Source organism: Myxine glutinosa, chromosome 7, assembly GCF_964187855.1.
Source record: "Myxine glutinosa chromosome 7, kmMyxGlut1.1, whole genome shotgun sequence".
Classification (NCBI taxonomy): Eukaryota; Metazoa; Chordata; class Myxini; order Myxiniformes; family Myxinidae; genus Myxine; species Myxine glutinosa.
Genome location: NC_136267.1, coordinates 70,639,336 through 70,664,211, shown reverse-complemented (window position 1 = coordinate 70,664,211; position 24,876 = coordinate 70,639,336). Strand labels below are relative to the sequence as shown.

The 24,876-nt window shown below is 43.6% G+C and overlaps 1 protein-coding gene across 15 annotated transcripts in view; it reads left to right on the top strand.

The window, feature by feature from the left end:
- LOC137431315 (transcription factor 12) overlaps window positions 1-24,876 on the top strand; it is a 263,317-nt gene that overhangs the window by 197,572 nt on the left and 40,869 nt on the right. The gene's annotated exons all lie outside the window — the stretch shown is intronic.

Below are 24,876 nucleotides of genomic sequence, written 5' to 3'. Positions count from 1 at the left end.
GAGGCAAATGATTCTGTGGTCTGATGAGACGAAAATTAAACTCATTGGCCTGAAATCAAAGCGCTACGTCTGGCGGAAACTGAGCACAGCTCATCACCCACCTAACACCATCCCTACAGTGAAGCATGGTGATTGGTGGTGGCAGCATCATGCTATGGGGATGATTTTCAGCAGCAGCGACTGTGAGACTTGTAAGGCCAGAAGGAACAATGAATGGAACCAAATACAAGCAAATCCTTGAGGAGAACCTGCTTCGGAATGCAAAAGACCTTAGACTGTGCAAAGATTTACGTTCCAACAGGACAATGTCCCCAATAATACAGCCAAAGCAACACTGGAATGGTTTCAGAACAAGAACTGGAAAGTCCTTGAGTGGCCCAGCCAAAGCCCAGACTTGAATCCTATTGAGAATCTGTGAAAAGACTTGACGATTGCTATTCACCGTCACTCCCCATCCAACTTGACAGAGCTTGTGCAAATCTGCAAGGAAGAATGGGAGAAACTCCCCAAATCCAGATGTGTGAAGCTGATACAGACATACCCAATTAGACTCGAAGCTGTAATCGCTGCCAAAGGCACTTCTACGAAGTATTGTCTCACGGGGCTGAATACTTATGTGAATTAGAGATTTCTGTATTTCATTTTCAGTAAATTTGTAAACATTTCTGAAAAATGTTTCACTTTGTCATTATGGGGTATTTTTTGTAGATCGGTGGCAAAAAAGTTCAATTTAATCCATTTGATGCAACAACAAAATGTGAAAAAGTCAAGGAGGCCACAGTGCATATATATAGGGCACAGTGTATATATAGGGCTCAGTGTATGTATGTGTGTATATATATATATATATGTATATGTATATGTATATGTATATATATATATATATATATATATATATATATATATATATATATATATATATATATATATATATATATATATATATATATATACGAGGGCCAGTCAATAAGTAACCTTAAAATGGCGATATAAATTCGAGAATGTAATGTGTGTAGTTGTAGACGACATATGTTATATCTATGGGTAAGAGTCATGTTTTGCCTGTTTTAGATCTGGCAACATTGAGTGTATGACGTCAGTCGAGCAGTTCCAAGATGGCGGCTCCCTTAGAAGCATGCACCAGGGAGGAGCAACGTTCTGCATCCGTTTCTTGGGGAGTGAGGGTGTGAATCCCAGTGAAATTCATCGCAGAATGAAGATGCAATATGGTGATACATGTTTATAGGCTGCAGCATGTATACGACTGGGACAGGAAGTTTAAAAGTGGAGTGTCCAGTGTGGCAGACGTTGCTCGCTCGGGCCGGCCTCACACAGCCGACACACCAGAAATAGTTGCAGGAGTTGAGCGCGTGCTAAGGGAAAACCGTCGCATTACGCTGGATGAAGGGTTCTCCGAAATGAACATTAGCCATGCTTCAGCACACCATATCATTCAAAATGTGCTGGGGTTCCGCAAAGTATCTGCAAGGTGGGTGCCTAGACAACTCGCACCCGAACTGAAAGAACGGCGAGTGGACGCATGTGAAGAACTTCTTCGACGTTACAAAACAGAAGGCGACGCTTTCTTACAGCGAGTAGTGACTGGGGATGAAAGCTGGGTCCACTACTTTCAGCTAGAAATGAAGAGGGCGAGCAAAGAGTGGCGCCATTCATCTTCACCGAAGCCCAAAAAATTCCGCACACAGCCGTCCATGGGAAAGGTGATGCTGATGCTCTTCTGGGATAGCCGAGGCCCACTTGTAGAGCATTACATGCCCAGAGGGACCACAGTCACCAGTGCATCATACTGCGACCTCCTTAAAAATCATCTGAAACCAGCAATCAGATCAAAACATCGTGGACTACTCACTACCGGTGTTTTGCTGCAGCATGAAAATGCTCGGCCCCATACTGCCCGCGCTACAGCTGTAACAATCGAGGACCTGCATTTTGAGTGTCTTCCTCATCCACCCTACTCGCCAGACCTTGCCCCTTCGGATTACCACATCTTTGGGCCACTTAAAGAGGCCCTTGGTGGAACCACTTTCCGATCCGATGAAGAGGTCCAAGAGGTGATGCACGAATGGCTACACAAGCAGCCAAAATATTTTTTTTATGGAGGAATCCAGGCCTTAGTAAGACGCTGGAAAAAATGCATCGAACGCAATGGAGATTATGTTGAAAAATAACACAGTTGTTACACACGTACATGCAATAAACAAGTTGTGAAAAATAGTTTAAGGTTACTTATTCACTGCCCCTCGTATATATTTATATATATTTTATATAATACATATATATATACACACATACATATATACATGCAGTGTATGTAAATTCACTGATTTCTCCTTATGTCTGGCATGTAACACAGTGTGTTCAACTTCTTCCATGTGATTTGGTCTCTGCAGAAAAAATAAGTTCCACAAGAATCTTGAAGCGGAGCAAAAATTTTAAATGACGAGAAATATCCAAATTGTCTGAAGCAAGCCAAGATGAATGTCCTAAAATATAGACATAATGGTCCTCACTCAGGTGAAGAGAACGATTAGGTTTGAAGGGCAGTTGGCTAATATTAGTCTAGGCGAATTGATTAATTGAAAGCTAAATAAGAGGTAACATTGAAGGAAGAGAAATCATAATATTCAGCAAAAGTTAGTACTTGTATTTGGATTTGGATTGTGAAAAACCAGGCAGTTACTTTGTTCATCCAGATCTTCTCCTGTTTCCATGTCATTCTCTTCACCATTCTTTCACTTCACAACTCTTGCTTGGCCATGAGCGCACTTGCAAGATTACACACATGGTGTCACCTTTTCTTTCTTTCTGGGTGGGAGAATTGCTTTGCAAGCTGTGGAGATTTGGACTAAGTGTGGGAAGGAGCGTTATTGGGACATGTGCATGGAGGGTGGTTTTGGGGTTGAAGGAGGTGGGGAGTAGTGGTAGGAGGCGGGCTTTAGGTTTTTCGGGGGGTGGGTGGGGGGGCTGGCGGGCCCAGTGGCGGACTGTGCACCTGCAACTAAATTCCTAAGCGGCTGAAACTTGATCCTGCTGGGCAGCTCTGAAAATTCCTTCCTTTTTTTTAATGATGGCAGTATCATCTGTTCTCAATTTGGGTCCTGTTGCCTGCATGCAACAGAGTTCTTTGGAGTTCTTTGTTTTCTCTTTCTCCCTCCCCTGAAATCTCCCACGCCCCCATTAAAAACCTGTCGTTCAAAAAATTTACCTTGCAAGAGTTTGTGTACTTTTAAACAAATTTTCTCGAAATTTGTATGCAGTACTCCCTGTTTGCAAACTCCATAGAGTATGAAACAAGTAATGTGTGGATGATTTGGAAATGGCACATTCTTTGTTTCTTTCCAAATAATTCGCATCCATTGCAAGACCAAACTTTGCCATGAATGCAGATGTTCTTTTCATTACAAGTTGTAACTTTTTCTGCTTTGCTAGATTATTTTCTTTTCCACCATCATACCATTTTCTTCTGCATCTTCGTCTCGTTGACGGAGTGCTTGGTCACCAGCAGGGTGCTTGCTGGGAAGAGGTCAGTTTTAGCGGATCCTCAGAGGCATTGATACGGGGTGGAGGACATGGGTATAATGGCTAGCTGGGGTTAGGGGAGGGGTGAGAAGGGTGGGGAGGGGTGATAGGAACCAGCTGGGAATGGCAGGGAGTAAAAGAAGAAAAAGAAACAGATGAAACTGAAAACTATTCTGCACATCGTTTTTTTTGTTTTTCTTTTACATCTTGTAATGATATTTGCCATGGACTTCTAATCCCCTTTTTGTGTCTTGAACTATTTTCTTTTCTCTGCTGTTTTGCTATTTAGTTTTCCTTTGGGCTTAAAAGAAATCTTGGTCCCACTGCTGACTTTGCTCATCTCGTGATGTTTATGTCCAATCGAGTCAGCACATTTGATTGATTAAGCTCATCCTGCCAGGCAGGTATTCGATGTGAGCTTACTGTGTGCACCACAAAGTGCATTTGTCATTTGGTTTTAACGGTGCATCAGATTGGCATGCACGCCAGCAGAACCAAACTCCCGGTGCTTTGCGATCTTAAACCTCTCTCAATAAAATAAGAGGATTTGCAACGGTTGCATATCCCACTAGTCTTTGGCTTTGCTATTGCTTAATAACAGCAATAGAGCCTTGTTTGCCATGGCCCATGCCCCTTATTGTTATCATCACTGAAAATAGTAAAATTGGACACATTAAGTCAGGAAGGAATGGAAAAGAAAAGACAAGACAGACGGTTATTGGGATAATAAAAAAATAGATGTGGGTAAGGATGGGAATGTGACATGAGGTGGTGGTGCACCACCTGCTTTTAACGCACTGGACGGAAGATGAGAATAGAACAGCTTTGGGAAGCCGGTTCCATAAACAGGAGAAGTGAGGACCAAAAGCGTTGTGCATTCTAGGTTTTGGAAGTTTAACCAGTAAATGGTTACTAGATAAATACATGTATCCTGGATGGGGTTTGGAGTGCGGAGAGAACAGAGAAAGCCAGATCGGAGAAGCAGACACACAATAGAGGGCATCGACCTCCTTGCGATGTTAGCGCAACAGACCTTGTGTTTCTGCCTCATTACAGAAGATGCTAAGAATGTTCAGAGCCTATCATTCCACAAAATCCAAGAGACAATTGTGATGCTTGCGTGGCGGCTCATAGGGGAGAGCAGTATTCCATTGAGCTACAAATAAAGGCCTCATAAGCAGAGAATAGTTCTGATTTATTAAGGAAATACTTGATTGGTGGAGTGTGGCCTGATGATAGTCTTCTGGAGGCCAGCTTTGTTGTATGGTCAACTCAGGAGAGGTCGTGGCTGATTGTGAGGCCCATAATGCAAGAGTCAACTTCTTTCCAGTGGCTGACCATGGAAATAGATAGATGGGTTAGTTTTATGATTCTTCCAGAGCTTTTGGGTTAGACTGAAGTGTGTTGGATGTTGCTTCTTGCCTGCCTCCTTGATCCTTGTTGGTTCTATCCTGTTTTCTGCTATTGTTTCATCCCTTTGTTGGTAATTTTGTTGACATGCCATTCCTGTCTTAACTGTGCCTCATTACCCTGTGCTCGTGAAGCGAAAAGCAGGGTTAGGCATTCGGTTGCGTACGTGTGGCGTACGTGTGTGTCTGCATTTGTAAAATTCATTTTCTCGGCAACCGTTGGACCGATTCACACGAAATTCTACCATAGGAGCGCCTCCGCCTGTAGATTTTTGTATTCATAATTATGACGTCATATGTCATGTGGTACGGACGCCATCTTGGAAAAAATCGAAAAACGTTACACCTCCATAACTCTGAAACCGCTCCATGGAAAAAATTGAAACATGGCACATTGTAAAGAACTCCCAATGGGGAATAAGATATGTTAATTATGATGTCATCAGTACCTTATTTATGACATTAATTCGACAAGTACAATGCTTGATTCGATCAGTATGAATTGTTTTTTTCTGTGCAATTCTTGGTCCGATTAACACAAAGTTTTCACCATAGGAGCAACCCCTCCTGTAGAATGTTTTAATGATAATTATGATGTCATCGGTCACGTGGCACAGGCGCCATCTTGGAAAAACCTTGTACCTCTATATCTCTGAAACCGCTCAATGGAAAAAATTGAAACGTGGCTCATTGTCAAGTACTTCCCATGGGGAATAAGATGTGTTAGTGATGATGCCACCGGTGCCTTCGTTATGACATCATAATTCGACAAGTATAACGCTTCATCCAATGAGTATGATTTTTTAAATTCTCTGCAACTGTTGGTCTGATGGACACTAAATTGTCACCATAGAAGCGGCTCCTCCTGAAGAATGTTTCACGATATTTATGATGTAATAGGTCACATGGTACAGGCACCATCTTGGAAAAAGTGAAAAACGTTACACCTCTATCTCCAAACCCTCTCCATGGAAAAAAGTTGAAACGTGGCTCATTGTGAAGAACTCCACATGGAGAATAGGTGTCGTTAACGATGACATCGTTGGTGTCATAATTATGACGTCATAATTTGACATGGAGAATGCCAAGTCTGATCAGTTTGAAATTTATTGAGCGTGATCTATGCAAAAATTATATGAGAGAATATGAATGTATGATGTAATCGCTCACGTGGTCTGGCAGCCATATTGGATCAAAGAAGAAAAACCCGTTCAAAAACAGAAGAGTTGGCTCACACCAAGTTGACTGTGCAGGGTAAGTATTCCAAGAATACCATCTAGTTGGAGGTGTGTTATTGAACTTGTGTCCTTGTTATTGTCTGGACTAACCCCAAGGCCTCAGCCAATGGTGTGCCTGATTCTGTCTCTTTTTATCTTTGGTGTTCTCCTTTCATGTTCCTGACCTATTTTATTTCCTCCTCCTTGCTTTAAAAAAAACAATAACTTAACTTCAAATAGTCACAAACTTATTACCTCTGACGCCAGGTAAACGGGGGTTATGTTTTCAACCCCGTTTTCTGTCTGTTTGTTTGTCTGTTTCTCTGTGAGTAGAATATCTCAAAACATTATGGATGGATTTTGCATGAAACTTGGTGGACAGGTTGGGTGTGTTACAAGGAGGAATTGATTCGTTTTCTGTAAAGATCTGGTTCCGGATACAGATACGAGTATTTTTTAAAATTTATTTAGTGATTTGTCACCATTGAGAGATGGAGCCAAAATTGATATATAGCATTATACTGTATATTAAAATGTTATCGATGACTTGTGGTAAAACTTCTTTGATGAGTTGGTAGGTGACAAGAACAATCTGATTCGATTTTACTTCAGGTCCAGATGCTTCAGGCAGGCACTATTTTTCTTCAGGCACTATCCTGTGGATAAATCACCTATCCGGCAGATAAAATTTATCCCTTGGATAGGTTCCATTGCTCAAAGACTGGAAAACTTTATCCGCTGGATAAATTAGTCCGTTTTCCAGATAACTTTAGCCAACCTCCTCTGGCCTAGATAACTCCTTATCCATGGTTAGTGACGCATACATAGGTTTGTCCAATTCAAACTGGCAGACGATCCAGCTTTGTTCGACATCTGTCAGATGAACATTGAACGGAAATTCCGCAAGCTTGTTTATCCAGTTTGTCATGTATGGACGTGTAAACTTTATGATTCAACGTGTCATGTATGGACGTGCAAACTTGTTGATCCAATGTGTCATGTATGAATGTGCCAACATGTTGATCCAATGCATCATGTATGAACATGCAAATGTGTTGACCCATTGTGTCATGTATGAACGTGCAAACGTTCGCCGTGTTCAAATGGGTCTCTTAATTTCAGGGAGTTACATCAAAGTGCAGATTGTGTGGACATGAAACGGGCCTGTATCCTGAGAGTTAATAAATGTACGACAATAGATTGTTGTCTGTCAAGTTGCATTACACAATGCGTGAACCATTTCTCCTTCACTTCCTCCACCAAGCGATAGCTGTCTCCGACACTGTAGACGTGCTGTGGTCATTAACCACGCCTTCCTCTTCACATAATTTGTTTGGGTGTTGGAAAATTTACTCCTAATGAGTTTTATATGATCTTCTGTCTCCCGAAACAGCATATCCTATTCGGTTGGAGTAAAATTTGCCTTCACCTCCTTCCTCTTTCTAGTACAACTGATTTCGACCACCATGAATGACTCTTTTGCAAGTGGACGAGATGTCTCTTTCTGTCTCTCTCTCTCTCTCTCTCTCTCTCTCTCTCTCTCTCTCTCTCTCTCTCTCTCTCTCTGTCTCTGTCTCTGTCTCTCTATCTCTATGTCTCTCTCAACATGGACAAACATTTGACCACCCACCCCAATTCTCACTACCTTATATGTGGTGATTTAAATTTTCACCATGCCAATTGGCTGGGTGTTGGTACTTCTTTCATCAACCAGAGCACTGCAGTAAAGGATTTCTATGACTCCGTGGGCCTGACTCAATCAGTGAAGTTTATTACTCAGATTTCTGCCCATAACAAATCATTCCTTCTGGACTTGGTAATGACCAACTTTGCTGCTAATGTCTCCTTTTCCTCCTCTGCTCCAATTGGTTAATCTGATCACAAGCTTGTGAGAGTCAACGTCTCTGGCTATTTTCAGAGAACCGCTTCAGCGCGGTTGAGTCGGGCAGTTCATTCGGGCTGACTGACAGGATCTGGAAGCTGCCATCACACTTCAGAATTCGATTTATATCTCCACTGCCCCTGATATTAACGTGGCCTAGGAATTCTTCCACAGAAACCTGCTCAATCTTGTGCACACATTCATCCGTTCTCATCTCCAGATTTCATATCCATCCTCTCACCCATGGTACACTGAATCTTGTGGGGAGGCAGTTGCCTTGAAACAACTTGCCTTCTCTTCTTGGAAGGCAAATCCTACCGAACGCAACCCCAGATCATACCACAAAGCCTGGAACAAGTGTGTCCACTCTCAGGAAAGCCAGAAAACAACATCTAGCCAACCTCGAGGCTGAACTATCAAGCCTGTCTTCTTCTTCAACAATCTGGTGACAACTTGTCAAGTCTGTCTCTGGAGTATGCTTCCACCTCCGTACATTCCTTCACTTAACACATCATCACAACCAACTTTCTTGATAAATTCTTTCATGCTCACGGAAAGTCCGAACACCTCAATTTTGCGATTACTTCAAAGGTTTATGTCCTCCCCCCTCACTCCCTGTACCCACTATGCCAAGTTGCACCCACTGCTCCTAGACTCTGTGTCTTTCTCAAATGAGAAGGCAGATCAGTTTTTGGCAACCCTGAATTGATTCTGCAACTGGCATGGATGGCATCAGCGCACGTGTCCTAAAAACCTGCTCTGCATTGTTTTAAAATCCTGCTCTAGCACTTGCTCTTTCTGCTCTGTTCACCCTATCATTTGCCCTAGATCATTTTCCATTTACTTGTGTGTTAGACAACATCGCTACATTGCATAAAATATGGTGCAAAAACATATTTTCTTCACTGCAGACATATTAACTTACTTACAATCATCAATAAGGCCATGGAATCCATCATCACATTTCCCATCAAATCCTTCCTCATCTCCAATGGCCTGATTTCAGAACATCAGTTGATGTTGGATTCAGACCTGGTCACTCTACCCTGGACATTGTGTTTCTGCTGTCCCAACAAGGGAAGGAGGTCCTCAATATCAGACATGAGATCAGAGCCGTCTCTCTGGACATGACTTGAGCAGTTGATACAATCTGGCACCCTGTCTTTCTCTCCAAACTATCTGACTATGGTATCTACGGTCACCTCTTTGCGTGGCTTAAAGACCTCATACATACTCATAGCCAACATGTGGCTCTCAATGCGACCCTTTCATCTCCTCTCCCTATCCAGGCTGGTGTGCCCCAAGGTAGTGCAGTGGGCCCAGTCCCATTCTTAATCTTCACCTATATTTCTGACTCTCTGGAAAATAATTTTATCTCTTTGCTGATGAGTCTATCATCTACAGTAGCATCTTTCATGTAGGCAGGCAGCGGCCTCTTCCCTCTCTGTAGACTTTGAGATAATCAAGATCGGGTCCTACACTTGGAATATGTCATTCAATTCAGACAAATCCCACACTCGCACTTTGTCTCTCTGAAAAGACTGTTTGGTGAACCTTCCCATGTTCTTCCTTCACAATCATCTTGAAGAAGCTTAGCGACAAACTTTTGGGCTCACTCAGCCATGATCTTTCTTGGACAAATGACATATCTAAGTCGGCCTCCAAAGCCAGCTGCCGACTGGCCATCCTCCATCTTGGAAAGTATTTCCTTGGCACATCTGAACTTTTTTCTTTTTATAAGGTGTTCACCTGCAACCTGATGGAGTACTGCTCTCCCATTTGGGCTGGCCCATTTCCCTCATCCCTTGCTGAGGTTGACACGTTGGAAACCAAGGCCTTCAAACTCATTTGAACATCATCATAGGTATCTCTTGCAATGAAGTTGGAGACTCTGCACCTATCACTTGCATACCGCAGATAGGATATGGTGGTCTCTGTCTTCTACCACCTTTCTGGTCTGTGCTCTATTACAAAAATGTATTGTACTTGCATTACTTTTTATATTAAGCTTTTTCAAACCCCATTTTAATTTAATCAAATGTTTTCTCTTTTCTAGCATCCCAAAGCGATCTGCCATCATTGTGGTGACTCACACATTGAATGACTCAGCTTCTTGTCAATCTTTGTGAATTCCGTTTATACTTCTGGTTGTTTGATCCTCCCCTCCTTTTAAACCCGTTATTTTCCTGTCTCCTTCCTTCATTCTAGTTATTGTACGCACCTGACATACGACGAGAAATGCATTTCGATGGATTGCTGACTTGGCTGAGTTCCACTCATTCCTGTGTTTGTTATTTCAAACTTCCAGTTTGCATCACTGTTAACTTATAAAATCCAGAAGCACAAGGTTTTTATTCATCAAAACGTATCGTATCAGCTTGGGTGTTTACAAATATGATGGGTTTGTCATAGAAAATGTGCATCTACCTGGACACCGAATAAAGTCTGTGGTAATTATTCACAAATCAGTCAAAGTGCAAGACGAACAACCTTCCTCTCAAAGTCTTGATCATGTGTTATTTTCCTTCTCTTTTTTTTAAATCTTCCAACTTTCCTTCATTTATTTGTCCTCTCTCCTCTCATCCAAGTTTCATTCCGACATAACGTCAATTAATAGTGCGATTAATGCTGGTAGAATATCCTTATGGGACTCGTTCGTATCGAAATTGTTCGTAACCAAATACAGACAATGCAACCTGAAGAATGTGCACCTTTAAGTTCACGACATGTGATCATAATGATTACATTGTAATCCATTTCCACAAGAATGTTAGAGTTTTTACAGGTGTTTGAAAACACCCGACTGTACCCTTCTTCTACACATAATCAGCATCTGGCTGTTCCAGTGAGTGATGTCATCATTGGACTCAAAATGCTTTTCATGCAATTCTTCCTTCAGCTCGTGAAAGATGGTAATCAGAAGGGGCAAGGCTGGGAAAATAAGGCAGGTAATGTAACGATTTAAAGTAAGGTTTGTTGCTTCATATTGGTGATTGCAACACAGTTTTTCTTTTTTCTTTTTGCCTTTACCTTCGCTTTTGAAGTGTACCTTTTCTTTTAATACAAGATCGAGGATCGTGGAGGAGCTATAATGTACAACTGATCAGAACATAGCAGAAGGAGAGGGGAAACACACACACAGCAGTGCCAAGGGGAAAAATAGAGGGAGACTTGGACAAATAAGGAATGTGGGGAAGAATGAAGAGTAGGGGATGATGCATGGGGTGGACAAGATGGATACAGAAGCAAACTCTCAGTAAGGGAAACTGGGAACTTGGAAAGAAGTGGGCTTGGGGAGGCTTAACAGGGGTAGAAAAAGATAATGTTATTAGATGGGGGATGATCTGAGATGGTGGTGAACAAATGTCTTGAAGATCTGGAGGGAACATTGAGATTGAAGAGAATGTGGAAGTTGGTTCTATAGTTGGGGAAAAAAGGAACGAACGAGTGAAGGTGAGCAGTGATTCTGGATTGTTGGAGTTTCACCAGAAGTAGGTTGATGGTGGACCGTGTATGTCCTGCAGAAACCTGGGGCGAGGGTGAGGGGAGACAAAGGGGTTGCTAAACCAGAAATAAGTCAGTTGAGGACAGAGAGACCACCGACCCGTTTGCAGTGGGGAAATTGATTCGATTAAAAAACTACCGACTGATTAGATTTTGGTGAAGATCTTGATCCGGATAAAATGATTTTTAAAGTGATTCTTCACAATTGAGAGATGGGGCCAAAAACGATATATAGCACGATGTCTCAAGAAGTTGTGGACGGGTTATGATAAAACTTGATGGATGAGTTGGGTCGGTGATAAGAATAAACCGATTTGATATTGGTTACGGTCTGGATGCAGATCTGGCCTATCGGGATACAAAATGTAAACTGTTCAGCCTGGCGGAGGTGTGTTCTCTACTGAGTGCCGTTCTAGTTACCCTCTGTGACATAGATTGGCTTGCTGAGATATTTCCTGATTATCTTCCTGATTTTAGTTTGACATCTGTTTTCTTTCATCGACCCTTTGCATTTGGTAATCCACTTCTTATTTTTACTATACAATGAAGAATTATCCTCCAGTACTTTGGAGTGTTCCAGTACTTGTCCCGTTGTATTACACCATGATTCCCCAGTACTACACCTTCATCCCCAGTACGACACCATGATTCCCCAGTACTACATCTTCATCCCCAGTACTACACCTTGATTCCCAGTACTACACGTTCATCCCCAGTACTACACCTTGATTCCCAGTACTATACCTTGGTTCCCAGTACTACACCTTGATTCCCAGTACTATACCTTGATTCCCAGTACTACACCTTGATTCCCAGTACTACACCTTGATTCCCAGTACCACACCTTCATCGCCAGTACTACACCTTCATCCCCAGTACTACACCTTGATTCCCAGTACTACACCTTGATTCCCAGTACTACACCTTGATTCCCAGTACTACACCTTCATCCCCAGTACTACACCTTCATCCCCAGTACTACACCTTGATTCCCAGTACTACACCTTGATTCCCAGTACTACACCTTGATTCCCAGTACTACACCTTCATCCCCAGTACTACACCTTCATCCCCAGTACTACACCTTCATCCCCAGTACTACACCTTCATCCCCAGTACTACACCTTCATCCCCAGTACTACACCTTCATCCCCAGTACTACACCTTCATCCCCAGTACTACACCTTGATTCCCAGTACTACACATTCATCCTCAGTACTACACCTTGATTCCCAGTACTACACCTTGATTCCCAGTACTATGCCTTGATTCCCAGTACTACACCTTGATTCCCAGTACTACACCTTGATTCCCAGTACTACACCTTGATTCCCAGTACTACACCTTGATTCCCAGTACTACACCTTGATTCCCAGTACTACACCTTTATTCCCAGTACTACACCTTGATTCCCAGTACGACACCTTCATCCCCAGTACTACACCTTCATCCCCAGTACTACACCTTCATCCCCAGTACTACACCTTGACTCCCCAGTACTACACCTTGATTCCCCAGTACCACACCTTCATCCCCAGTACTACACCTTGATTCCCCAGTACTACACCTTCATCCCCAGTACTACACCTTGATTCCCCAGTACCACACCTTCATCCCCAGTACTACACCTTCATCCCCAGTACTACACCATGATTCCCCAGTACTACACCTTCATCCCCAGTACTACACCTTCATCCCCAGTACTACACCTTCATCCCCAGTACTACACCTTGATTCCCCAGTACTACACCTTGATTCCCCAGTACCACACCTTCATCCCCAGTACTACACCTTGATTCCCCAGTACTACACCATGATTCCCAGTACTACACCATGATTCCCCAGTACTACACCTTGATTCCCCAGTACTACACCATGATTCCCCAGTACTACACCTTGATTCCGAGTACTACACCTTGATTCCCAGTACTACACCTTGATTCCCCAGTACTACACCTTGATTCCCCAGTACTACACCTTCATCCCCAGTACTACACCTTCATCCCCAGTACTACACCTTGATTCCCAGTACTACACCTTAATTGCCAGTACTACACCTTGATTGCCAGTACTACACCTTCATCCCCAGTACTACACCTTCATCCCCAGTACTACACCTTCATCCCCAGTACTACACCTTCATCCCCAGTACTACACCTTCATCCCCAGTACTACACCTTCATCCCCAGTACTACACCTTCATCCCCAGTACTACACCTTCATCCCCAGTACTACACCTTCATCCCCAGTACTACACCTTCATCCCCAGTACTACACCTTCATCCCCAGTACTACACCTTCATCCCCAGTACTACACCTTCATCCCCAGTACTACACCTTCATCCCCAGTACTACACCTTCATCCCCAGTACTACACCTTCATCCCCAGTACTACACCTTGATTCCCCAGTACTACACCTTGATTCCCCAGTACTACACCTTGATTCCCCAGTAGTACACCTTCATCCCCAGTACTACACCTTCATCCCCAGTACTACACCATTATTTTTTTCGCCGAGGTCTTTAATGAACTGGCTAGGCAGATCAGGCGTTTGTTTGGAGGTGATTTGGGCAAGAATTTGCAATTTGCTCAGGGTGCTGGCCATAAATCGCCTACTCTATGTGAAAGACACCATGAGATTTTTGTCGTTCACCATTTTATGCTGGAAGACGGCGGCACTGCAAGGCCTAAGGTCCATCCTAGGGATGGCGCATTTTGTGATGCAATGCCCTGCCTGTGGGTTGGGATGCAAACCAAGACGAGATAGCTCAAATGTAAGTATGCTACAACTGCACCATCCTGTTGGATTTATGTTAACCCCGAATACTTGCTTATTATCCAATCATGCTGCCTATCCTATGGAACTTCTTCTGAACTTTCACCACTTTCCTCAGTCTTGGGCCCACATTCCGATTTTATTCCATGTTACCTTCATTCCTTTCATTTCCTTCTCGATGGTACGTCAACAGGACTCTCTCTCTCTCTCTCTCTCTCTCTCTATCTTGACCGTCCGACTAATCTCTTCCTGTCAGGTGCCCAGTATATTGTTCCTTTTGGTGTACTGTATCTTAATCCTCCATGTTCAACACGTGACCAATCCATCTCCACCTCCTAATCTTGATCTCTTCTATGATGTTTTTCCTCCCTGTTAACCTTCCAACCTCTTTCTTACGAGCCATGTCAGACCGGAAGATTCTCAAGATTTTCTTATGGCTGCTGAAGATAAAAGACTCCACTTTGTATGCTATGCATTCGATGATTTTCCAAGATTCACATCCAAGTCTGAGAACTGTCTTGATGTTGTTCTCAAAGATCCTCAGCTTCGTTTTGGAGTTGTAATTCGTTAATTTTCAAATTTCCTTGAAAATCTCATGAATGCACCCGTTTCCTGTTGTATCAATTGTAGTACATCTCCATCTACCCCTCCTGTTATGGTAACCATGAACACCAGGTATGTAAACTTGTGAACCTCTGTGATTGGTGAATTGTTGCAGTATGTAAACTTGTGAACCTCTGTGATTGGTGAATTGTTGCACATGATGTTGTTGTTGTTGTTGTTGTTGTTGTTGTTGTTGTTGTTGTTGTTGTTGTTGTTGTTGTTGTTGTTGTTGTTGTGTGGCATGTAGGTTCATGCTTTCTGTTTTGATAATGTTCATTTTCAGCCCCAGTTGAACCCCCCTCGTCCCCCTCTTTAATCATCACGGAATATGTGCAATTGTGCATTGACTTGACTGGACTAGCCAATTTCAGTCCACTGCATTACAAAGGCCTCATTACCTTCGCAAAAGCGGAAGGTTATGTTTTGATCGCTGTGTATTTATTTGTATGTCTGTGTGTGTGTATGTTAATCGCATAACTCAAAAAGTATTCAACCGAATTGCATGAAATTTGGTGGGATGATTGGTTATTATACGGGACACATTTGATTAGATTTTGGGAAACAGATTTGCTCAAATTCTGACTATTTTTAACTCGATCGTATTTCACTCAAAGTTATGAGCGACTGAAGAAGAAGATGTCCATCCAGGACGTCATCACTTTTACGCGATCTCCCGCGATCATTTCAACCTCAAAAAAAATTATAATTGCAGATTTGTCAAGAGATGAGGCATATTAACAAACGAATGAAACAGATTTGCTCAAATTCTGACTATTTTTAACTCGATCGTATTTCACTCAAAGTTATGAGCGACTGAAGAAGAGGATGTCCATCCAAGACGTCATCACTATAACGCGATCTCCCGCAATCATTTCAACCTCAAATGAAATTCAAATTGCAGATTTGTCAATCGGGGAGGCATATTAACAGACGAATGAAACAGATTTGCTCAAATTCTGATTTTTAAAAATCGATCGCATTTCACATAAAGTTTCACATCGCATACACTCCCATGCCAAGTACAGAACAGTAGCTGCGGCGAAGGTATGCGCTCTACCGAGTGCCCGGATTCTAGTTTTTAATATGCTCTCATCCTCTACAATTTGGAGCCCTTGTACTTCAATGAATTTTTCAAATCCGTCTGTGCATTTAATCTTTGGTCTTTGTCTGCTTCTTTCAAGTCCTTCGCGAGGTTGCAAGCAGTTTGCAATTCGTGTCCATCAGTTGTCTCTTCTTCTGTCTATGATTCCAGCCGCGTTCCATTTCAGTGTTTGACTGTGGCTTGAATGTGGCGTTACCGACCAACAACCCCACGTGCACTGAGCAAAAAATGAGGTGAAGCAATCGTTTCACTTTGTCTGTCTGTCTGTCCACAAACATCAGTGTATGATCACGGAACAACCTAATTTAAATTGAATGTTGTGTTTTGAAAACAAGTCGAAACATGAACCTGCTGTTCAACGGTACTTAGGCTCAGAATTTGTCCCGACCGCACATGCACAGAGAGGAGTGAGGTAATATTTTTTAGCCGCGTCGCAAGACGCTGGTCATAGAGTGCCCTCTGCTGTTGTTGTTGTTCTTCTTCTTCTTCTTGTTCTTCTTGTTCTTGCAGAGAAGACAAAACCTCAAAGCTCCACCCATTCTGGGAACCATAGCTCCACCCATTGTGGGAGAGGCTTCATATAAACAAATATCCACCATTTTATTAACTCGCATAGCTTTGAGGCCTGTTTTGTAGGCCCATGGTGTCTTCCTCTCTCACACAGTTTTATTTCAAATCAAATTCGATATATCATTTCATTTTTCACAGTCGCTAACATAGTTTTAGACTCGGTTGAAAAAAAACGGGAAGAAAATCCGATGGAAGTTGCCCTTTATAGAACAAAATGAATTCTCAAAGGCCTGTAACTTCAAGTCCATTGAGATATATTTTTTTGAAATCGCGGCATGGTCAGTCATACACCGCCCGAAATAAGAGACGGGAAAATGCCGAGATATATATATTTTGTTTAAATCGCGGCATGGTCAGTCATACACCGCCCGAAATAACAGACGGGAAAATGCCGAGATATATTAAAAATTCGTCCATTTGATGACAATCGTCACGATGAAATATTTAATTTATACGTCGTCACAATAATGTGGAGAGAGGAGCATAGCTTCGTTCACGTGTCGCTACACACGAGAAATTGCCGAGATTTTTTTTTTTTTATCGCAGCATGGTCAGTCATACACCGCCTGAAATAACAGACGGGAAAATGCCGAGATATATTAAAAATTCGTCGCCACACACGGGAAATTGCCGAGATATATTTTCACTTTGCACAAAAATAACATCAAGAAATCGAATCAATAGGAATGTCCTGTGCCTATAACATCGACGTTATAGGCACAGCTGCATCTAGGCATTGTGTAACATCGACGCGGCTTTTGTTTTAATTAAAACTTTTTGTACTTGTTTTACTATGTCTGCCTGTCCAGCAGTTAAACAAAATTTAAAATAAATATAAACAGGAAACGTACTGTTTTTAAGGATGTCAGAGAGGACCCAAACAACAGGCACAAATAACTCATGTAACGTGTTAAATAAGGTGGTGTAAAAGACGGTGAATCAACGGCGGTAAACCTCTGAAAAAATATATTTCTACAACGAATAAAATCTTTATTTTATTTCAATTGAATTATTTACTTGAACACTGCAAAACAGAGAACACAAATCGCCCTTTTGGCACTTTCAGCAACCTTTCTTTAGCAGTTCTTGGACAAGATATTAAAGCATTTCACAGCATCTCGACCAATCACATCTGCCGCTCGCAGACCCTGCCAATGTTTCAAGACTGCATGGAGTAAGGTGTTCTATGAACTCTCGACTTAAATTTTGTTTTCCGTCTCATCCAGTGGCTTCTTTTGTCGTCTCTTTTATTTATTTATTTTTTCTATATCTATTAACTTTTTTTATTATAAAAAATATATAAATTTAAAAAAATACATTTTAAATAAATTAATTTTATCAAATGATTATAAAATAATTATTTCATCTATTAACTTTTGTTCAGTCTTCTTTGTAAGAGACCACATTTTATTGGCATTTGTTGTTGCTGATGTTATATACACAGACCTCAGACACAGACGGTTTCTTTTTCATGTCCCTCCCTCCAAATTTCTAAATGCTGCTCTGACATCTCATCACTTTAAACTGTGATCTATCTGAGTCCATTTTCATAAGTTGGCCTCAGTAAATATAATCACTGGTTTCTTCCAAATTGCAATGATCAATTCATTTTAATATCTTGCTTTCTTGCATATCGGTTGACCATGTTTATTCTCTTGGTCATATTCATTTATCTCCTGCCTTCAAATTTATCTGTTTTATTAAGATTTTCAATTCCTCGGCGTTGTTTGACAGTTAAAACAGTTACCTGCAAATCACAAGTGCTTTGGTCTTTCTCCACCAACATGTAGGTATTCTTAATTGTCCCATTTCACTGTCAAAACACTCCTGGGTATGCAGCAAACAATTTTCAGAAGATTGAGCCCCACTCCGCCCCCCCCCGCCTATCATCCCCCCCCCCCACCCCGCCTCTCACCCCCCTCCCCTCCGCCCCTCCCTCCCCTCCGCCCCTACCTACGCTCCCATCCACTTGTCTGATGCCTCTTTCCATGTTGATGTCGCCACAACTCTGTTGCAGTTTCAAGGTCGCTGTTCCACCATCACAGACTTCATTTAATATGTTGATATATTTAGGCCATGTAGAGCTTGTATGATTGCTTTTGTTTCCACATTGTTGAAGGCATTTTAATGATCGTCATCAAATGTGGGACGCAAGGGCACTTATTCTCTTGATTTTTTCCAGATGCTTATTTATTATTTGAAGGTTGTCTATTTTGAGTTTTCACACTTCTAAAACCCGCTTTCTCCTGTAGTTGATTATTTTCCAGTTCAATCTTTGCTCGGTGAATAACTTTTGTGAATTGCAATTTATAGATATTGGAGAGAGCAGGCTCATCGGACAGTAATTCTTCAGGTCCATTTAATCTACAGTTTGTGGATTAGTAACAGCTCAGAGTTTTTTCATGTTAAGATTTCTTGGACAGAGGTTGTGTTTTCACCCCTGTTTGTCTATCTGTCTGTTTGGTTATTTATTTATTTTTTTGTATACAGAATCGAGGCTCATGAAAGAGCTAACATTTATCACACAAACAAATCAAACAGACAAACAAAATATATAAAAAGAGGGAGCAGTAGACAAGATGGGGAGAGAAGGGGAAGCACACAAACACAATATTTGAGAGCAGGGACATCGGGAGATATGTGGGAGGGAGAGGGCCTGGGGGGAGGACGCGTGGGAAGGGGCTCTATAGTGGGAGAAGTATAAAACACAAGGACACCAAGGACTTCCAGGAAAGAAGTTGGTATTTCAAAAAAGTGGATTTGGGGTGAAATTAGTGGGGGTAGAAAAGATCAAGGTTTTGGATGGGGGAAGATAAGAGATGGTGGTGAACAGCTGTTTTAAAGACCTGGAGGGAGGAGTGGGATTGAAGAGAGTGAGGGAGTTTGTTCCAGAGGTGGGAGAAAAGAGGAATGAAGGAGTGAAGGTGAGCAGAGAGTCTTGATTTTGGCAGTTTAACCATAAGAGGGTTGCAGGCAGATCTTGTGCGACCTGTAGGAATATTTGGGGGACAGAGCCCAGAGAGAGCTGGGGGGGGGGGGGGGCAAGGCCGGAGAGGAGTCAGTAGAAGACGGAAAGACCACCAACCTGCCTGCGGTGAGTGAGTGAAAGGCCCTCGGAGTTAGCTTCATCGCGGGAGATTCCAATTATTCTGAACGCTTTGGTTTCAACAGCGTGAAGACGAGCTAGGTGTGAGGCAGTAGCACCAGCCCAGAGGGGAGAACAGTATTCCATTGAGCTGCGGATGAAAGCCTTGTATGTGGTGAGGAGCTCAGGTGTGCCAAGGAAGGACTTCACACGACGGAGGATGCCCAGTCGGCGACTGGCTTTGGAGGCCAGATTTGAAATGTGGTTTTCCCAGGAAAGATCATGGCAGATAGTGAGACCCAAAAGCTTGAGTGACAGAACTTCTTGGAGAGGATTATTCAGAAAGTGGATGGGAGGGTTGTCCAGTCGGTCTTTTTGGAGAGACATCGTAAGAGTGTGAGATTTGTCAGTATTGAAAGACATGTTCCACTTGTTTGCCCAGTCTGTGATTTTGTCCAGGTCTGCAGAGAGTGAGGAGGCTGCAGACTGCCGATCTGAGGGATGAGAAATGGAGCGACAGAGAGTAGAGTCATCAGCAAAGAGATAGAGAGGACTTTCAAGAGAGTCAGAGAGATCATTGATGAAGACCAGAAAAAGCACAGGGCCCAGAACACTGCCTTGGGGAACTCCAGCCTGAACAGGAAGAGGAGATGAGAGAAACCCATTCAGGGCCACACGTTGACTATGACTAGAGAGGAAGTCCGCCAGCCATGCGTGGAGATTTCCATGGATACCAAAGGAGGAGAGTTTGGTGAGCAGAGCAGGGTGCCAGACCGTATCGAAGGCACGTGATATGTCAAGGGAGACAGCTCTAATTTCCTGTTTGGCATTGCGGACCTCCATCCATTGTTGAGAAAGCAGAAGCAGCATGTCTAGAGTAGAGTGGCCTGGTCTGAAACCAAATTGGTGATCAGAGATCAAGCCATTGGAGAAGAGGAAAGATTTCATATCCGAAGCAATGATGGATTCCATGACTTTGCTGATAATTGGGAGAAGGCTGATTGGTCTGTCGTGGCAAGGATCTGCTTTTGCACCTTTTTTGTGCAAGGCGGTGATGTTGGCTGATTTCCAAGCAGATGGCAGACGACTTTGAGCAAAAGAGAGGGTGAAGAGAACAGAGAGAGGGAGTGAAAGAGCGGAAGAACATGATTTTAGGACCCGTGGGCTGATGCCGTCAGGTCCATTTGCAGAATCAGTCGAGGGTTGACAGAAACTTTTCCACCTTGTCAGGAGGAAAGGACACAGAGTCCAGGAGCAGCTGGGTACGACTGGGTATGGTGGGTACAGAGAGGGATGGGTTTGGGACACAAGATTTAGAGGCAAACACAGAGTTGAGGCATTCAGCTTTTTCACGTGCGGAATCAGCTGTGTAGCCGTTTGAGGTGAGGGAGGGGATGGAGGGGGAACAAACACCAGAAACACATTTGACCAGACGCCACCAGATTTGGAAGAGGGAGACAGATAAGAGAGTTCGGTCTTGAGAATGGAGAGATATTGTTTCCTGGCTCTCCTGAGGGTGGACACACACTTGTTTCGGGCTTTGTGAAAGGAAATGAGATTTCCTTCCGTTGGATTTGCTTTCCAGGAGACAAAGGCAAGTTGTTTCTGGGCAACAGCCTCACCACAAGATTCCGTGTACCATGGACGGGAGGAAGGGTATGACAACTGAAGAAGAGATGGGATAAATCTGTGCATGAGAGAGAGCAATTTACTTTGGAAGAATTCCCAGGATGAGTTGATGTCAGAGGTGGTAGAGATGGGAGACCAGTCCAGATGATTGATGGCTGCTTGGAGGCTCATCGACGCTGAGGATGCTCTCTGAGAATGGTCAGAGAGATGTCCACTTTAACAAGCACATGATCAGATGAGCCGATTAGAGCAGAAGAAGAGCAGCAGACATTTTCAGGGAAGTTAGTCATAACCAAGTCCAGAAGAGAAGATGCTCTTTTGACTGAGATCCGGGTCGGGAAATTGACAGATTGTGTCAGTCCCAGTGAGTTGCAGAAGTCCTTTGCTGAGGAGTCATGGCTGGTGAGAGAGGTACGCACACCCAGCCAACTGGCATGGTGACAATTGAAATCACCACATATGAGGAAGAGAAAGTTGGGATGGGTAGATAGAAGTTGGTCCATATTATCAGACAGCGAGATGTAGATGGAGTCATCACTGTTTGGTGGACGGTACAACACACATATGAACAAAAGGTGGGAGCGAAGGGGAAGCCGTAGCCAGAGGTATTCCTGGGGCTGAGGTGGAGAGAGGGCAGTGCAGGGCGAGTGAGGAAGAGAGTTTTTTATAAAGATAGCAACCCCACCTCCAGGACGAGGCTCAGGTCTATCATACCGGAGGAGCGAGTAACCTGGGAGAGATACCAAGGAATCAGAGGCATCATGAAGGAGGAAAGTTTCTGTTTAGCAGATCACGTCTGGTTTGTCAGAAGCAACCTGTATGGAGAGATCAGTCAAGTTTGAGTGAAGGCCCCGGATGTTTGAGGTCCATACCGTTTATGAAGAGGAAGGGGGAGCATTGGATACAGAACAGAGGGGGGGAGGGGTAGGGTAAGTAGGGTAAGATGTGGAAGAGGAGGAAGAGGTAATAAGTAATAAGACGCCACCACACCACGTACAGCCTTTGCAACTGCTTTCTTTGGACCTCACAGTTATAGAATGAAGATCTTTTATGCATTCCTCCATAAATGAATGATGGATTTTTTTACACATTATATGGGTTTTTTAACATGCAAACTAATTTTCCCAAACCAGCAGTATTGTTTTTTTGTTGTTTAATTTTTTTTTTCTTATTATATGCCTTTTGCTGAATCATTTAACAGTCCAATTTATTTATTTCTGGATCACGGTCTTTGAATTGTGTGTGCAATTCCGTGTGTGCTCTTTTGCGTATATCGTGCATCGACGTTACGAACAATGTACCATCAGCTCTTGTGATTTTGAATTTGATCATCGTATACATTTTTCACTTGCCGATTCCTCTCCCCCGCCTTCCGCCCACCCCTACCCTTTTACCCTCCTGATCATTTCTCACCAATTTCTTTTAACCCGCTTGTTCCTTCCATCATCTTCCATTTTCCCCAAACTCCTCACAAAGCACTTATTAATTTAATTTACTTCTGGTGTACAAAGTGTTGTTTTCAACTCGATCAGTGACTTCTTCAAAGTCGGCTTCGAATGTGCAGTGTTTGTTTTTTGGCTGAAATAGCAAATTAAAAAGGAAGTAACTATCACTAGCTGGAATGATATAACTCGAGGTGTGGTTTTTTTTTTGTTGTTGAGCTTTGTTTTCTGTTTATTTGTTTATATTTTGACTATTGCAATGTTTTGATGCATATGATGTTATAACACTGATATAACACTGTTTTGATGCTTTTCCTCGCGGTCCCCCTGTGCTGTCTTTCCCTCGCGGTCCCCCTGTGCTGTCTTTCCCTCGCGGTCCCCCTGTGCTGTCTTTCCCTCGTGGTCCCCCTGTGCTGTCTTTCCCTCGCGGTCCCCATGTGCTGTCTTTCCCTCGCGGTCCCCATGTGCTGTCTTTCCCTCGCGGTCCCCATGTGCTGTCTTTCCCTCGTGGTCCCCGTGTGCTGTCTTTCCCTCGTGGTCCCCATGTGCTGTCTTTCCCTCGTGGTCCCCATGTGCTGTCTTTCCCTCGTGGTCCCCATGTGCTGTCTTTCCCTCGTGGTCCCCCTGTGCTGTCTTTCCCTCACGGCCCCCATGTGCTGTCTTTCCCTCATGGTCCCCATGTGCTGTCTTTCCCTCGCGGTCCCCAAGTGCTGTCTTTCCCTCGTGGTCCCCCTGTGCTGTCTTTCCCTCGTGGTCCCCATGTGCTGTCTTTCCCTCGTGGTCCCCATGTGCTGTCTTTCCCTCGCGGTCCCCATGTGCTGTCTTTCCCTCGCGGTCCCCATGTGCTGTCTTTCCCTCGTGGTCCCCATGTGCTGTCTTTCCCTCGTGGTCCCCCTGTGCTGTCTTTCCCTCGTGGTCCCCCTGCGCTGTCTTTCCCTCGCGGTCCCCCTGTGCTGTCTTTCCCTCGCGGTCCCCCTGTGCTGTCTTTCCCTCGCGGTCCCCCTGTGCTGTCTTTCCCTCGCGGTTGTCAGCTCTTTCACGAGCCTCGATTAAGTATACAAAAAAAAAAAAAAAAAGAGGTAGGGAGAGCGGTTGAAGGTGTGTCAGAGATTTCAGAATAGCTTGGAGAAAGGGAAGGATGGGGCAGACAAAACGTTTGATGGTGATTGGGTGAGGCACAGCGAGGTGTTATTTGAGGAGGGGGAAGAGCGAGGCAGAAGGTTGGGGGAGATGAAGGTGAAAGTTGGAAGGGGGAAGAAGCGGGGAGGACGCTTTGAGGAGGAGGGGTGAGAGGGGAGTCTAGGAGGGGAGGGGCGAGGGAGAGTCTCGGAGGGCAGGGGTATGGGGGGAGTTTAGGAGGGAAGGGGCAAGGGGGGAGATTTGAAAGGGATGGGTGATGGGAAGGATTTGGAGGGGAGGGGCAAGGGGGAAGATTTGAAAGGGATGGGTTTTTTATTATTATTATTTTTTATTTTTTATTTTTTTTATTTTTTATTTTTTTTTGTATACTGAATCGAGGCTCGTGAAAGAGCTGACATTTACTTCACAAACAAATCAACCAGACAAACAAAATATATAAAAAGAGGGAGCGGAAGACAAGAGAAGGGGAAGCACACAAACACTTCAGGGCACCCAACATTTAAGAGCAGGGAGATGTGTGAGAGGGAGAGGGCTTGGGGGGAGGTGGGTGGCAGAAGTATCAAACACAAGGACACCAAGGACTTCCAGGACACAAGTTGGTATTTCAAAAAAGTGGAATTGGGGTGAAATTAGCGGGGACAGAAAAGATCAATGTTTTGGATGGGGGAAGATAAGAGATGGTGGTGAACAGCTGTTTTAAAGACCTGGAGGGTGGAGTGGGATTGAAGAGAGTGAGGGAGTTTGTTCCAGAGGTGGGAGAAAAGAGGCATGAAGGAGTGAAGGTGAGCAGAGAGTCTTGATTTTGGCAGTTTAACCATAAGAGGGTTGCAGGCAGATCTTGTGCGACCTGTAGGAATATTTGCTGGACAGAGCCCAGAGAGAGCTGGGGGGGCAAGGCCAGAGAAGAGTCGGTAGAAGACGGAAAGACAACCAACCTGCCTGCGGTGAGTGAGTGAGAGGCCCTTGGAGTTAGCTT